Source organism: Callospermophilus lateralis, chromosome 1 (genome assembly GCF_048772815.1).
Source record: "Callospermophilus lateralis isolate mCalLat2 chromosome 1, mCalLat2.hap1, whole genome shotgun sequence".
In the NCBI taxonomy this organism is placed as follows: domain Eukaryota; kingdom Metazoa; phylum Chordata; class Mammalia; order Rodentia; family Sciuridae; genus Callospermophilus; species Callospermophilus lateralis.
Window position 1 is genome coordinate 79212568 of NC_135305.1, and position 16449 is coordinate 79229016.

Consider the following 16449-nt stretch of genomic DNA (forward strand, 5'->3'; position numbering starts at 1 on the left):
GAAGCCAACTGCATCCATGTACACCCACCCAAGAAAGCAATTTATAGACATACTAATTTGCTATAAAATACTTCAATGTGCATCTCTCCAGGATAAGAACATCCTCCTGGATAACCACAAAACCACAACCAAACCTAAAATGATTGACATTAATTCAGTAATGTAATTTGCTATAATTATTTAATTTTAATGTCTGGCACTGTCCCCCCAAAAATTTTAAGACTTTTGTGTGTGTGTGTGTATATGCGTGGGGGTGGGGGAAATCCTCTCAAGCAAGGCTCGTGTATACTATTTGTTTTATATGACTTTTTTGTTTTTCCCCAACACTGACCCTTTTTGGATAACCTAGGACAACTGCCTGGGGGACTGGCATGCATCCTGAGCTTCTTTGATTGTTTCCTTAGATGAGATTCAGGTTAAATATTTTTGGCAACAATTCTGCCGAAGTGAGGCATACTTCTCAGTGCAATCACATTGAGATGCACAAACTGTCTGTCAAGTTATCCTACTTAACTAGTATTTTTAAAAAGTGTAATCATAAGGGCTTCCAAATATATTTCAAAAGTCAGTGGAGTAACATAATGAATACACATGATGACTCCCCAGCAATTACCTACCCAGGGCTAATCTTGCTTCATACTCATCCCACCCAACTGCCCTCCTTCCAAATTATGCAATGAACCCTACATGAAAACTTCAAATGAGAAGGGTTCAGAGGGCTCTGGATAGCTGAGCTCATGACTTACAGGAAGGTGAGCAAAGGCTCGTCCATGTGCTGGGAGGGTGGTGCTCCCCAACTACTCAGAAAGGGAGGTTCCCATGCTGCAGACCCTTCACCCCAAGTATCTCTTCATCCGGTTATTCCTTTGTGCCCTTTAAAATACCCAGTAATAAACCAGTTACCATAGAAGGTATTTCCCTGAGTCCTATGAAGAGCTCTAGCAAATCAAACCCAAGGACAGGGGTAGGGGAACCCCAACTGGTAGCCCAGTGGTCAGAAGTTGTGGAGGCCCACACTTGCAACTAACATTGGAAATGGGGGCTCAACCTGTGGGGTCTGGCTACCTCCAGGTAAGAGAGTCGGAACTAAATTAAATTTAAGGACACAACTGCTGGCTGACCCATGGGAAGAAATCCTCACTCATTTTGGGCTCACAGGTGATCTGTTTCTGGGGGTACGGGAGGAGAAACAGTTTGGTTTTGCTCTATATATTCAGACACTGCTTCTAGGCTTTTTGACTGGACGAAATAAAGGTATTTTAAATGCCTTAAACCACAATACACAGTGACACCTTGAACTCACATCAAGTGGAACAAGATTCTTCCTTGCCTCCCCTAATCCCACATCAGTGTCACCTTTCCCCATGATGAAAACCCCCGACTTCCAATATCTCTAACTTACTTATCCACGAGCTCTATCCACAATATAGTCAAAACAGTGTCCATCACACCATCAACGTGCCACCATCAATAAAGAATGAAGTTCAAGTTTTCTTTGCAGTGCCTTCTATCCCTGGAACAGTATCCTTATCTACTACAACCTTTTCTCAAGGTAACCAATCCTTGTCCCTGGGAATGCAAAGGTGCTTTCCAGGTACTTCCCATTTCATGGCGCAGTATATTAAGATATGCCCTCAAGGTTCAAGAACTAACAAAATTATTTTTACTGCTCCACTAAGACAGTCTCACGTGAAACTGACATTTTATTTTTACATTGAATGTATGACTAATGCAATGACTCCTAGCACAGTTTGCTGCTACCACCTTGACTCCTGCTAAAGGCCAGGAATTTTCTCCACCTTTGTTTTTGCACAATCATTGCAAATAAAAAAGAATAATAATAATAATAAATAAATAAATAAATAAATAAATAAATAAATAAATAAATAAAAAGGAGTAAATAATGTCAGTATCATTAAGACAATAAATTACCCTCATGGGTCACTACAAGGTTCTCAGGGTCCCGCAGAGTGCCCTTTTACTGCATGCTACTAGCATAGACAATGTTGTGTAGTCAAAACTAACTTATACTCTGAATTTGTGTGTAACTGTGGGCATGTGAGCGTGTGTGTGTGTGTGTTGAAATAACCTTACACTCAGTCAGGTTCAGTTGAGAAATTACTAATTCCTAATCTACTTATTTTCATCACGATTTTAATGCTTGTTTCAAAATTACTAGAACTTAATAATTCAAAGAAATTTAACATTTGGTTTTCAGAGAACATAAATCCAGAGACTGGATTCTATGAGCCCAATGACGTTGGAGTTAACACACGCACTTTTCCATCATCTCATAAAAACTTTTCACCAGGAAGTACAATGATGCAATGAGCAGTGCTTCCCACCCTTATCTTGTCAGACACCTTCTGTTGTTGTTTAGCTATCAGAACTCACGCTCCAAGAGAATCCCGTGTGTCAGACACACAGACAACACCTACGAAAGTGTAAACATGCCGTACATAGTTCACCCAACACCAAGTTCTACCCCTGAAGTGGTACTGAGACAGGGATGGTATGTCTACGTCAGTCTCTCTTTTTTGGAGGGGGTGGGGGGACAGGACATCCGACCACTGAGCCACATCCCCAGCTCTATTTTGTATTTTGTTTAGAGCCAGGGTCTCACTGAGTTGCAGAGTGCCTCACAGTTTCTGAGGCTCGCTTTGAACTCCCCTGATCCTCCTGCCTCAGTCCCCTGAGCTGCTGGGACTACAGGGGTGTGCTCAGTCTCTTTTTGACCTCTCACCATTTTGTACAAAAAGCCCTGCTGGCCCAGAAGCTGGTTTTAACATAAATGGCTACAAGAGGGGCACTCCATGAACAGATTTACTGGAAGAAAACCCACAGAGAACATAAGTCTCAGAGATAGGAGCAAACGGCTTCCAGTGGCCAGTGCCCCCGCATCACCATGTAGAGCCCCTCACTGTGTGAGGCCCACATTCCTCAATCTTCCTCCTATATCTGCTTCAGAGGTGCCATCAGGGGGCTGTAATTGTTAGAAACAAAAGGGAAGAACACACGTTGCAAAATGCATTCTTCAGGTACAAAGGACTCTGATTTTTGCTGCCAGACTTTAAGTTTGAAGATTTAGCAAAAATCTCTATATAATATCCCTATGTCCTCAATACAATGTTTAATTTAACAGACAAAACAAAGGGAACAGGGTTTGTAAAACAGGAACCCAATAAAAAAGGGACACAAAATAGGATTGGGGACAGGTCGAGTGTCCTGTCCCCCCACCACCCCCCAAAAAAGAGTGTCTAATGTCTGACCAGTTCAACGGGTCAATACATTGACCTCACGAGCTCTCATCTTCTTGGGCTGTGATCCATGGGGTAGGTGTGTGGTCCACACAGGGTGCAACTGACTTTAAAAAAGTGTCTGTTCCATTTGTTAACATCAATCCTAACATTCACCCAAAAAGAAAAGCAAAGCAAATAACTGAAAAGACAACACATTTCCCACCAGTGGCTATTTACATAAGTTCAATTCACACAGAATTAGGATGACCTCAATCTAGTCAGCAAACACAAAATCCGGAAAACTCCCTTCTGAAAGCTCTGTCATGATTCGTAAGTATTTTTTAAAAATCGCAGACACATTCATGCCATCCCTGTCTCCCATATACACTCTTGGTGTGTGTTCCCTCTATCCTTGTTGGAATTAACCATGGGACTATCAGTAAAAGTCGAGTGGGGACCAGGAGTCAATTCTCTGTCAAGGGCAGAGGCATGAGGATGGCATCCTTGAGCATCTGCACCAGGCCTAGCTCCATAGGCCATCAATAAACACTTGCTGAAAGTATTTAACCTGTATGACTTTGTAGTCCCTTACCTAGAAAGGGTGCATTTTCCTAGGAAAGGCACTGGGTCAAAAGGTACACTCTGTGACATTCCTATAAAAGAGGAATTAAGAATTTTCACCCAGAATGCTAGGACATCTACACACAACAGTGGTGGTCATAGCTCGTCTTCTGGAAAGGGCTGCAGATCTCACCTGTAGCCATATAAATTTCCCAAGAACTCATCTCTAGAACAGACACTGCAATTCAGTGGATTGGGGGGCCACCAGGCAAGTGTAAAATGAGATGGGATGGTGCCCACCCATGAGGGAAGCCACTCCTGAACACTAGCTAACCACTACCAGGCAGGAACAGGGGTCCAGTGGGCCTGACCTTCAACATTCCCAGGAAAGCTAGGAATCTGAGTCTGGGTGGGAAGAACCAAATATCTCTGTGATGGATCTCAAACCTATTAAGAGAAAGCACAGAGCAGAACTATGGAATACCACAGAGCTGTCTGGAAATTCCAAAGTGCCAGAATTTCAAATAGTATTACTGGTACATCTACTACTAGTACCTGGCATTAACTTGTGTGGGCACCAAAGTGTTAAGAAAATTAAGAAAAATGTTAAATTAAAAATTGCCTTGTTCAGGGCTGGGGATGTGGCTCAAGCGGTAGCGCAGTCATCTGGCATGCGTGGGGTGCTGGGTTTGATCCTCAGCACCACATAAAAATAAAAATGTTGTGTCCACCGAAAACTAAAAAAATAAATATTAAAAAAATTCTCTCTCTCTCTCCTTAAAAAAATAAATTTAAAAAATTGTCTTGTTCAATGCAGAATTATTCACAAAAGCCAAAAGCTATCCAATGATCCATCAATGGGAGAATAAGCAAGATATGACATACACATGCTGTGGAATATTATTCAGCTATAAAAAGGAAGGAAATTCTGACAGGTGCCACAACATGAATGAACCTTGAGGGGTTTATGCTAACTGAAATAAGCCTGCCTCAAAATGACAAATTCTGTATGATTCTACTCATGAGGTACCCAGGGAGGGCAATTCCTGGCAACAGAATATAGAAAGGTGTTGAATGGATACAGAATTTCAGTTGCACAAGATGGAAAAAATACTAGAGCGCCTCACCCTCCTTCACACACCCATGTACACATACTGGATGGTACTGAGCTATATATACATTTTTAAATGGCTGAGACAATATAAGTTATGTGTATTTTTAAAAAATTCTACAATAAAGAGATTTTAAAAGATAATTTAAAAATTGGGCATAAAATAATCTTTTCTAAATGGACAGAACAATTATCACTGTGTCCCATTTCTAATGCTTCCAGCTTATTAGGGACATGTGGTTGGAGAATCCAGCCTTCTCACCTAAGCCTCAGGTGTCCAGAGTCAGCTTTGAGCATGTGCATTACCACACCTCAACCCAAGTATCCAGACTCAAAGTCCAAAAATCACCTGAGAGTCTAGAGGGCAGAGCTGTTTGCAGAATCGTGTTTGGCTGAAACCCAGCTTTGCTCCATCCCAAACAAGGTGTTGTAATAACAACCAATCCTGCCCAGTAGCTGGTTGCACCTTGCCAACTAGGTGCTTGTGTGGCAGCTCCTGAGTAAAAACAAAGCAATGCGTTGGAGGTCTCCCTCTCACTTTGACCTCTGCCTCTGCCAGCCCAAGTCTTAATTAAAATTCAATAAAAAGCTGACAAACTATAAAAAGACGCCTCAAGCTGCCAGCTGGCCTTCCATCAAGTATTTACCTTTGAAAATAAATTAATGTGAAGCATCGCTAATTTAAAATTTTATACTGTAAAATTAAGCATAATTTTTTAATTAAAGCTTTTCCATATCTTAATGGTATCTAAATGTATCCTTCCTTCCCGGATTAAAAAAAAAACCCTCCAACCCTCTTAGCCAGGAGGAACATATTTATCACCCATTAATTTCTAAAGAAAAAAAATAGTCAATTGATTCAAGGGCTGATGTGATAAAGCTTCAGGAAATGCTTTTTACTGTAGGAATATTAAGCATACACATATGTCACCTGGAAACAAGCTCCATTTTAAGCCTAAGTTTAAAAAAAAAATTCACACACCCACACACACTGCTGCATTTTTCTTAAGTGTTTTGAGAGCCACTTGATGGCTGTGACTGCAGAATTTACAGAGTGCACTGTCCTGCATCTGTGTAAGGGATCTATGTACAGACACAGCACTGCCTCCCCATCTCCCCATGGATCTGACTCATGGGAGGTTTTATGTCATTTTTCTACCAAAAGCACGGTCAATTCTTTACATCTTTTTCAAATAAATTGAACGGTCCATAAGAAACATACATTACCATGTATTATTTACAAGAACTAACCCAGAAATGGGTCACAGTCCCGAGTATGATAACCTAAAACTACAGAGTCGGCATTGGAGGCGCACACCTGCAAGTCCCAGGCTCTGAAGAGGCCAAGGCAGGGGGATTGCCTGAGCACAAGGGTTCAAGGCCAGCATGGACAACACAGCAAGACTCCCTGTGACATTGGGTTAGGCAAAAAAAACCCTTAAAGACAACATCAGAAGCGCAATGCAGATTTTTAAAAATCCTGTTACAGCAGAACTTCTTTAAGAAAATTAAAAGGAAAGTCACAGATTGGGAGACAATATCTGCCCATCATGTATTTGATAAAGGACCTGGATTCAGATTATACAGGAAGAACTCTCAAAACTCAGTAACAAGGAAACATCCCAGATTTTAAAAAATAGACAAAAGGTCTGAACAGATCCTTCACCAAAAACATGCGTATGGCAGATAAGCATATGGAAAGATGTCTAAAACCCTTGGTCATTAGGGAAATGCAAATTAAAACTACAATGAGATACAACTATGTACTATTAGAAGGGTTTAAAAAACATGACCATATAGAAGCCAGGCATGGAGGCGCACGCCTGTAATCCCAGCAACTTGGGAGGCTGAGATAGGAGGACCCCAAGTTCAAAGCCAGCCTCAGCAACTTAGCGAGACTCTAGGCAACTTAGGGGGACCCTGTTTAAAAAATAAATACATAAATAAAAAGGATTGGGGATGTAGAAACAGTGGTAAAGTGCCCCTGGGTTAAAATCCCTAGGGATTTTTAAAAAAAGACAATACCAAGGGCTGACAAGAGCAACCAACCCTCATATGTTGCTGACTAAAATACAAAATAGTAGGGCCACTTTGAAAACTAATTTATCAATTTCTTATAAAGTTAAATATTCACTTACCATAGAGCCAATAATCCCACACCTGGGTATTTATGTACATGAAATAAAAACATATTCAGGCAAGACTTGTATGTAGCAATTTTATTCCAAAACCAAGCAAAGATTTAAGTCAACTAGGGAACAAATAAACAGAAGTAGTTTTGTCCATACAAAAGAATCCTCTCAGTAATAAAAAAAAAGAATGAGTTACTGATACACAACATAAAAAAAATCTCAAACACATTATGCTAAGTGAAAAAAAGCTACATATTGTATGATTCCACCTACCAGATTTTCTGCAAAAGGCAAAAACTACACAAACAGAAAAGAGACCAGTGGCTGCCTGGGGCCGGAGGTGGAGAGCTGACTATAAAGAGGCAAAGGGGAGTTTTGAGGAGTGATGGAAGTGACTGGGATGTAATCACAAAGCTGCAGGCATGTGTCAAAACTCTTGGGACTGGGGGTGCATTAAATTCAACCTTAGTTGAGAAAGATAAATATGCAGAGACAGCTGAACAATACAGATCGCCCAGAAATGGATCCCAGCCACGAGTAAAACACAATCAAGGAAACACCACACATCAATGGGAAGGAAAATGTGCTTCCAGTGAATGATGCTGGCAAAATCAGCTGAGGATAAGAGAACAGGTAATTTTGCTTCTCTCCTGATGCAAATCAAACAGAGTTACAGCAAACTACAAAGAGCAGTATGATTAAGGTGCACATGTACCTGGACTCCAAATGGGAAGACTTTAGTCACCAACATAATATCAAGATGAGCTGTGTGCAGTGTTACACACCTGTAAACCCAGAGGCTCTGGAGGCTGAGGCGGGAGGATCGTGAGTTCAAAGCCAGCCTCAGCAAAAGCCAGGTGCTAAGCAACTCAGTGAGACCCTGTCTCTAAATAAAATACAAAATAGGGCTGGGGATGTGGCTCAGTGGTTGAGTGCCCCAAAGTTCAATCCCTGGTACCAAAAAATAAAAATAAAAAGATGGGAAACTGTATGTTTCTGGCCCCATAATAATTTAAAGCTTCTTATTTAAAACAAAATTTATAAAGCAAAAAAAAAAAAAGTTTGGGGCAAAGACTTGCCAATACAACAAATTATCAACATTACTCATGCAAATGAAACACATCCAAGAGTCACAGGGACAAAACAGAAAAACAAAGAAAAGTCAAATATTAGGCAACACAGAAGGGGTTAAAAACGTTTTAAAATTAAGTCTTCAGCCAAAGTAGTAATGAAAGGAATGTAAATTAAAATAGGTATCATTCTCATTTTGATGACGCGACACTTTGTTTCAGTTTTTAAAGAACATGCTAAATCATGGGGAAGATGTGACAAGACAAACATCACCACACAGAACTGATAGGAGGATAAACAGGCCCAAATTTTCAGAAAAGAAAATTGGTCATATACATTTGTATTTGTCAGCCTGTGTTACTACAACAAAATACTTGAGGCACTAGCTTGATAAAGAGCAAAGGATTAAGCTCAGCTTCAGAGGCTGGGAAGTCCAAAGAAAATGGTGTAGGCAATGGACCTGGGCAAGGTGGAAGGTGGTATGTAGAAGTGTGCACGAGGATAAGCAGTCATAGCCTGAAAGAGGTGCACATGTGTGGAAGAGCTCACGCTGCCAAACTTAAATCCTATCCAAGTCACAGAAACATCTAAATTAGAACATTAAAAAAAAAAAAAAAAAGTACATACAGTGAGATTTCAAAATTGCCAAGAAAATCTGGTTAAACTCAGGGTGATAGAGTACATGAACTACTACCAGCAGTTAAGAGAATCACAGAACCCAAGGATAATCAGGTTGTGATGGAATCACTTCATTTAGTTGATGCACTTCCCCTCACTCAAGAGGAGCAAACGGCAGCCTAGTCTTACACAAAGGCACAAACCTCATTAATGCCCCTACAAAAAATATAACTACACACCCACACTGCACAGAGTTAGGAGTTATTCAACTAGGAAATCTGAGATCAATCAAAAAGCACAGCTACAGAAAAGGAAAAATACACAAACTGGACTTCAACAAACTAATAACTTTATATTACCAAGAAAGTGAAAAGACAACCTACGTAATGGGAGAAATACTTGCAAATCAGATTTCTGTTAAGGATCTACTAACCCAGAATATACAAAGATCTCTTAAAACTCAAAAACAGAAAGACAAGCAACCAAGTCAAGAAATAGGTGAGGGATATAAACAGACCTTTCTCCAAAGGAAATAAAGGAATGACCAATGAGTACATGAAAAGATGTTCAACACTATTCATCATCAGGGAAATGAAAATTCAGAACACGAAACGCTGCCAGGCACGGTGGCGCACACCTGTAATCCCAGAGGCTAGGGAAGCTGAGGCAGGAGGATCTCGAGTTCAAAGCCAGCCTCAGCAACAGTGAGGCATTAAACAACTCAGTGAGACCCTGTCTCTAAATAAAATACAAAATAGGGCTGGGATGTGACTCAGTGGTGGAGTGCCCCTGGGTTCAATCCCTGGAAACCCCACCCCCAAAAAAGAAAAGAAACAAGATGCTAGCTGACCTATTCTATAATAGCTTTAATCCAAAAGGAGAAGTGGGGGTGAGGATGCATAGAAATTAGAACACTTGCACACTGCAGATGGGACTATAAAAAGGCTCTGCAGCTCAGTGGTTCCTCAAAAAGTCACAGCTCAGAATTAACACATCACCCAGCAATTATACTCTGAACCATGTAATCAAAAGAACTGAAAACAGGTGTTCAAACATGAGCCCACATGTTCACGGCCTCATTGTTCATAATAGCCAAAAAAGTGGAAATGACCCAAATGTCCATCACAGATGAATGGTTAAGCAAATTATAGCACATATATACCATTGGGCCATAAAAAGGAAAGCAGTACTGGTCCATGCTACAATGTAGACAAACCAGGAAAACATGCTAGGGACCAGAAGCCAGGCACAAAAGGTCACATATCATGCAATACAACTTAAGTGAACTATCCACAACAGGCAAATCTATAGATACCATTAAGCAGATCAGTGGCTGCCTGGGCAGGAGGAAGGAGGAAAGCGGCTAATTCTAAAAGGGTACAGGACTTCCTTTAAGGGTAATGATAATGTTTGGGAACTAGATATGAGGTGGTGGACACCCATTACAAATGTACTAAATGTCACTAAATTGTTCACTTCAAAATGGCTAATTTTCTGTTTTATGAATGTGACTTCAACAACAACAAAATTTAAGTCTCAGTTCATGATGATAACTTAAAAGGTCTCATCCCACCCTTCAAATTTGCTTATAATTATGTAAAACTCAACAAGCAGGCTGCTAAATATGTGGATCACAGGAAGAATACAGCTCTTCACCAGGTTTGCAAATGGTCTGTTGGCACCACTGAGCACAGTATTGGGCTATTGGTAAAGGTCCCTAAACTCCCTCCTAACCAGTCTGTTTCCCAGGGCTTCCTTTAGCAATGGAGACTTCTGCATTATATCCCCCCAGGTTCTCCCATCAACCTGAACAGTGAAACCCTGCATTGCCATCATGGCTCCCAAGGGCCCCATTCCTCTCCACTCTGGCTGCTCCGTGCTCTCCGACAACAACAGACCCTTGTAAACGCACCAGGGGAGGGAGCACAGTCTGCCTCAGGACCTCTGCCTCTCCACAGATGGGCAAGGGAGTCTTTTCTGGTCTCTGCTCAAATGCCTCCTCCTCAGCAGGACCTGCCCCTTGACCATTCTTCCTGAAGCAGGACCCTGAGAGCAGCCAATTTTTCTAGCCCTTTCCCAACTTGGTTTCACTTCATTCTACTTATTGTTGCCTGCTATTTTATAAGTTTTAAAATACAATACAGTTATTAGCTACCTCTCCCATGAAATTTAAACCATGAGAGCACCAGGTGGGCAAAAACTTCTGTTTGTTCATCACTGTTCTCAGAGTCTGCAGAGAGAGAGAGAGAGCTCAAGTATTTTGAACACAATGAACATATTCATTAAATTAAAAAATAAAGCATGGTCATACACAGGAATGAATGCAATGGAAAGTACAACTGCAAGGCTACACAAAACATTAAATGATTATTTTTGGATTTGGAGATTATAACAATAACAGAGACCAGTAAATGGCATTTTAATATCAGACTACCTTCTTCTAATCATGGCTCCACCCAAAAGTTGAGTAACCAGGGCCAGGTTTCTTCACTTGCAAATGCAGAGAACAGTTCTGTAGTTATTATAAAGATTAAGCAACATATGCAAGTACTTGCTATGGTTTGGATACAGTTTAACGTACCCCCCATCCTCCCCCAAAGGTTTATATGATAATGGCTGGTTCCCCAAGATGCTGGTATTCTTATGCGGTAGGACATGTCAGAGATGCGGGTATGGGTTCAAAACAGACTGGGGGACCCGTCTCTTTCTGGCTTCCAGTTTTGAGATGTGATTCTTGCTCCTGTATGCATTCTTACCATCTACCATGGGGCTCTCCTCAGGTATTTCATTACGGCAATAAAAAACTGACTTACAGTATTCAATAAAGTCACCTGGCACACAGCCAACAACACGTATGTTTAAGAGTCCCTCTTAATTTTTTCTTTGCAATTTTTCTTTGAGAAATTTACATATAAAAAAACACATCAGGGAGTAATATCAGCAAAGTAATGAACCAGGAAACTCTAAGGTTTTGCTTCCCCAAGGAGACAAGAAAAAGAAAAAAGAAAAAAAAAAAAACCCAAGAATTGACTGAACTAACATTACAGGAGCTCTGGAAAATGGCCAAAGGTCCACAGCAACCAAGCAAATGCCCAACCAAGAAAAATAAATAAATCACCTACAATGACAATTGTAGAAAATTCGGTGGAGTTTTTTTTTCTCATTCTTTTCTATCCACTTCACAAGGCAATCTTAGTCTGGAAGGTACAGCAGTCTAGTTTCTTTCCCAGAAACCAGAATGATTCAGTGATTGTAACTTTTTTTTTTTTTTTTTTTTTTTGGTACCAGGGATTGAACCCAGAGACTCTTAACCACTGAGACATATCCCCAGCCTTTTTAAAAATTTTAGATTTTGATACAGGATCTCACTAAGTTGCTTAGGGCCTCTCTAAATTGCTGAGGCTGGCTTTGAATCTTCAATCCTGCTTCAACCTCTCAAGCCACTGGGATTACAGGTGTGCACTGCTAAGTCCAGTTTATAACATTCTAATCTATCAGGGAGCTGCCTGAAGGAATGGGACCTATCTCACCTCATTTGGACCCCAGATGGGGTCTTGACATTTGCAGGGAGACTACAGACCTGCAGATGGTACAGGTATCAGGTGTGGAAAAATATAAGAACTTTTGCAGCCCAGTAAGATGGGTGAGATGCTTACAGAAATAGATTAAAAAAATAAAAGAAGAAGAAGAAGAAGAAAGAAAGAAAAGCCACAAATATGGGGCTTCACAAAGCTAGACATAGCTCCAGGCAAGACAATGTGTTCAGAAAATATCTGAGAAGACCTTAAGTTTTCAGACTCAGAACATGCCCAGCTAATCACTGTAGGACTTCCCTGGCACAGAGCCAATCAGTAAGGACTGAAAGAAGTGGCTGTCTTATCAAATATCCAATTTTCAACAAAAGGCATATATAGAAACAGAAAGGAATAACATATTCAAAGGAGCAAATAAGCTGGGAGGGAGCACAAACATTGCCCTCAAAGAGCAAAAGGAAGTACAAAGAACTATAAAGCAAAATGACATAGAAGCAAAAGGAGTTTATCAACAAAGACAAATTATGAAAAGAAACCAAACAGAAATTCTGGAGCTAAAGAAAATATAACCACCAAATAGAAAATTTCACTAGAGTAGTTCAAATACATGTCTGAAGGCACAGTAATCAGCAAACTTGAAGGCACTTGAAAATATCAAGTGTGTCTAGTCAGAATGATAATTATCCAGAATACAAACAATAATAAATGCTGGAAAGAATGAGAAGAAAAAGAAACACTTTACACTGCTGATGGGATTGTAAATTAGTATATCCACTATGGAAATCAATATAGTGGTTCCTCAAAAGACTAGACATGTAACCACCATATGACCCACCTATACTATTCCCTGGTAGTTATCTTAAAGAATTAAAGTTATCATACTATAGTGATAGAGGCAGTCCCATGTTTCTAGCAGCACAATTCCCACTAGACAAACAATGGAACCAGTCTGGGTATTCATCAATGGATAAATGGATAAAGAAAATGTGGTATGTATACAGAATGAAATCATATCATTTCCAGGAAAATGGATGGAACTAGAGATCATTATGTTAAGCAAAATAGGCCAAACTCAAAAAGTACTGTCAAGGGTCATATGTTTTCTCTTATATGTGGAAGCTGGAGAGGAAAAAGAAAGGTGGAATAGGCAAGGATCACATGAAAATCAAAGGGAGATCAGTAGAGGTAAGGGACCATGGGGTGGGGACTGGGAGGCGAGAAGTGCTGGGGAGTGATACTGGCCAAATTACATTGTTGTATTGTGTGCATGTACCAATATGTAATAACAAATCCCACCACTATGTACAACTACAATGCACCAATAGAAAATGTGGGGGAAAACATCCAATGTGAGGAAAGAAAATAAAGAAGAATGAATACAGCTTAAAGAGATTTTTTTCAAACAGGTCAACACATGAATTATGGGAGTCTGCAAAGGAGAGAATAGGGAGATTATTTAGTAAAAGCATGGCCAAAACTTCCCCCAAAGTTAATTGAAGATATGACTATACAAATCCAAGCAGCTCAGTGAACTCCAAGTAATATAAATCTGAAGAAACCTAAATGGTGACATGTATAATCAAACTGCTGAAAGACAAAGAATCTTAAAAGCATCAAGAGACAAACTACTTGTTACATCTAGGGGATATTCAAAAATATTATCAGCTCACTTTTCAGCAGAGACCTTAGAGGCCAGATGCAGTACAATGGTTCATTTTTAATACATTTAATATGCTGAAAGGAAAAAAAAAACAAACACTGTCAAATAAGAATTCTGCATTGGAGTGGGCGGGACTATCCTTCAAAAGTGAGACAGAAACTAAGACATTCAGATGTCTTAGTGAGTTCATTACCACTCAGTGAGTTCATTACCACTAGCATCAATAAACAGAAATGGTAAAAGACAGAGTGGTTCAGGTTGAAATGGAAGGACACCAGTGACTTAAAGTCATACCAAAACATATAGTTCTCCGGTAAAGATAAATACATGGAAATATAAAAATGAGTATTATTATAAATTTATTTTTTTTATTGTGGTGCTGGGGATTGAACCCAGGGCCTTGTACAATAACCTGTTACTTTCTATTTTTTATAGGAAAAACTAACAAATCTGTCAGTGGGTACACAAAGCATTGAGATGTAATTTATGATAGCATTGTACAGGAATAGTGTTTCTGTATGTCAGTAAAAATCAAATTGGTATCAAAGAGGTTGTTATTACCTTAGAATATTATACATAATACTCATGAAAACCACAGAGAACATATCGACAGAAAACACAAGAAAATGTGACTTAAGAGTAAAAATCAACTAAATACAAAGGAAGCCAGTAATGGAGGAAGAGGGACCAAAACAAGCCATTAAGATATCACAAAATGCAAAAACTAAGCTGTTAATACAGAAAATACAAAATGCAACAATTTAGTCATTTCCTACTATTTATTACTTTAAATGTACATGGATTAAATTCCATAATCAAGAGATAGGCTGGCAGAGATTTATAAAAGGCATTAATTACATGCTATCTACAAAAGATTTAGTTTAGGTCAAACAAATAGGTTGAAAGTGAAAGTATGTAAAAAGACACTAAGTGCAAATAGTAGCCAAAAGAGATGGAATTGGCTAACATCAGACAAATAGATATTAATTTAAAATCCATTACAAAAGACAAAGACACTATTGACTGACAAAAAAAAAAAGAAGTCAATTCATGGGGCTGGGGTTGTGGCTCAGTGGTAGAACACTTGCCTAGTACATGCAAGGCACTGGGTTCAATCCTTAGCACCACATAAAAATAAATAAAAATAAAGGTATTGTGTCCAACTACAACTAAAATATGTATACACACACACACGTGTTTGTGTGTGTGTGTGTGTGTGTGTCAATTCACTAAGAAGATAACAATTTTCAGTATATGCACCAAAATCAAAGCTCCAGGACGTATGAAGCAAACACTGACAGAATTGGAAGAAGGAAGAGACAGTTCTATAATAATGAAGACTTCAACACCTTACTTTCAATCATAGATTGAACAACCAAATAACAGCAATAAGAAAACAGAGTACATGAACAATACAATAAACCAACTAACAGACACGTAGGACATTCTACCCAACAGGAAAACATACACATAAAAATTATCCAGGACAGACCACATGACAGTCCACAAAACATGTGAATGAATGTTAAGTGATTAATGTCATACAAGCAATTTTTTCTGAGCCCTAGAATAAAATTAGAAATCAGTAACAGAAGAAAAACAGGACAGTTCAAAAGTATGCAGAAATCACATAATACACTCTTAATGGGATAAGTCAGAGAAGAAATCACAAGAGAAATTAGAAAATAATGGCCGAGCAGCCCTAATCTAAAAATCTAAAATCCAACGTGCTCCAATGTCTGAAAATCTGATCTCCAACATGACGCCACAAGTGTGGAAATTCTATGCCGTGAAATTTTGTTTCATGCACAAATTTATTAAAAATATTGTACGAAATTACCTTCAGACTTCGTGCATCAGATATATATATATATGAAAGATAAGTGAATTTCAAGTTCAGAATTGGGCCCCATTTCCCAACATATCTTATTATGTAAGTGCAAATATTCCACAATCCAAAAAAGAAATCTGAAGTCTGAAACACGTTTGGTATCATTTTGGATAGGGGGTACTCAACCTGTGCCTTTAAACAAATGCAAATAAAAATAAAACATACCAAAACTTACAGGATGCAGAAAAAAAAATATGCAAGTGGGAAGTTTACTGCTGTAGACACTCACTTATGTTAAAAGGGAAGACAGATCTCAAACCAAATTTACACGTTAAAGAACAAGATAAAGTACAACCAACGAAACCCAAAGCCAGTGGAAGGAAGAAAATAATAATGATTAGAACAAGAGATAAATAAAATAGAGAACCAACCAATAGAGAAAAATCAATGACCCCAAATGTTGATTCTTTGAAAATATTCACAAAATTAAACTTTCAGTTACTTAAAAAAAAAAAATACTCAAAATTACTAAGTTCAGAAATGAAACTGGGACTTTACTACCAATCCTGAAGTAGAAGTAAAAAAGGATTTTAAAGGAGTACTATAAATGATTATATGCCAATAATTGGATTATTTAGGTGAAATGGATAAACTTCTAATCACACAAAACCTATCAAGACCAAATTATGAAGA

At 39.1% G+C, this 16449-nt stretch overlaps 1 protein-coding gene across 2 annotated transcripts in view; it reads right to left on the minus strand.

The window, feature by feature from the left end:
- Positions 1–16449, minus strand: part of Cdca7l (cell division cycle associated 7 like) — a 44503-nt gene that overhangs the window by 16263 nt on the left and 11791 nt on the right. The window lies entirely within an intron of this gene.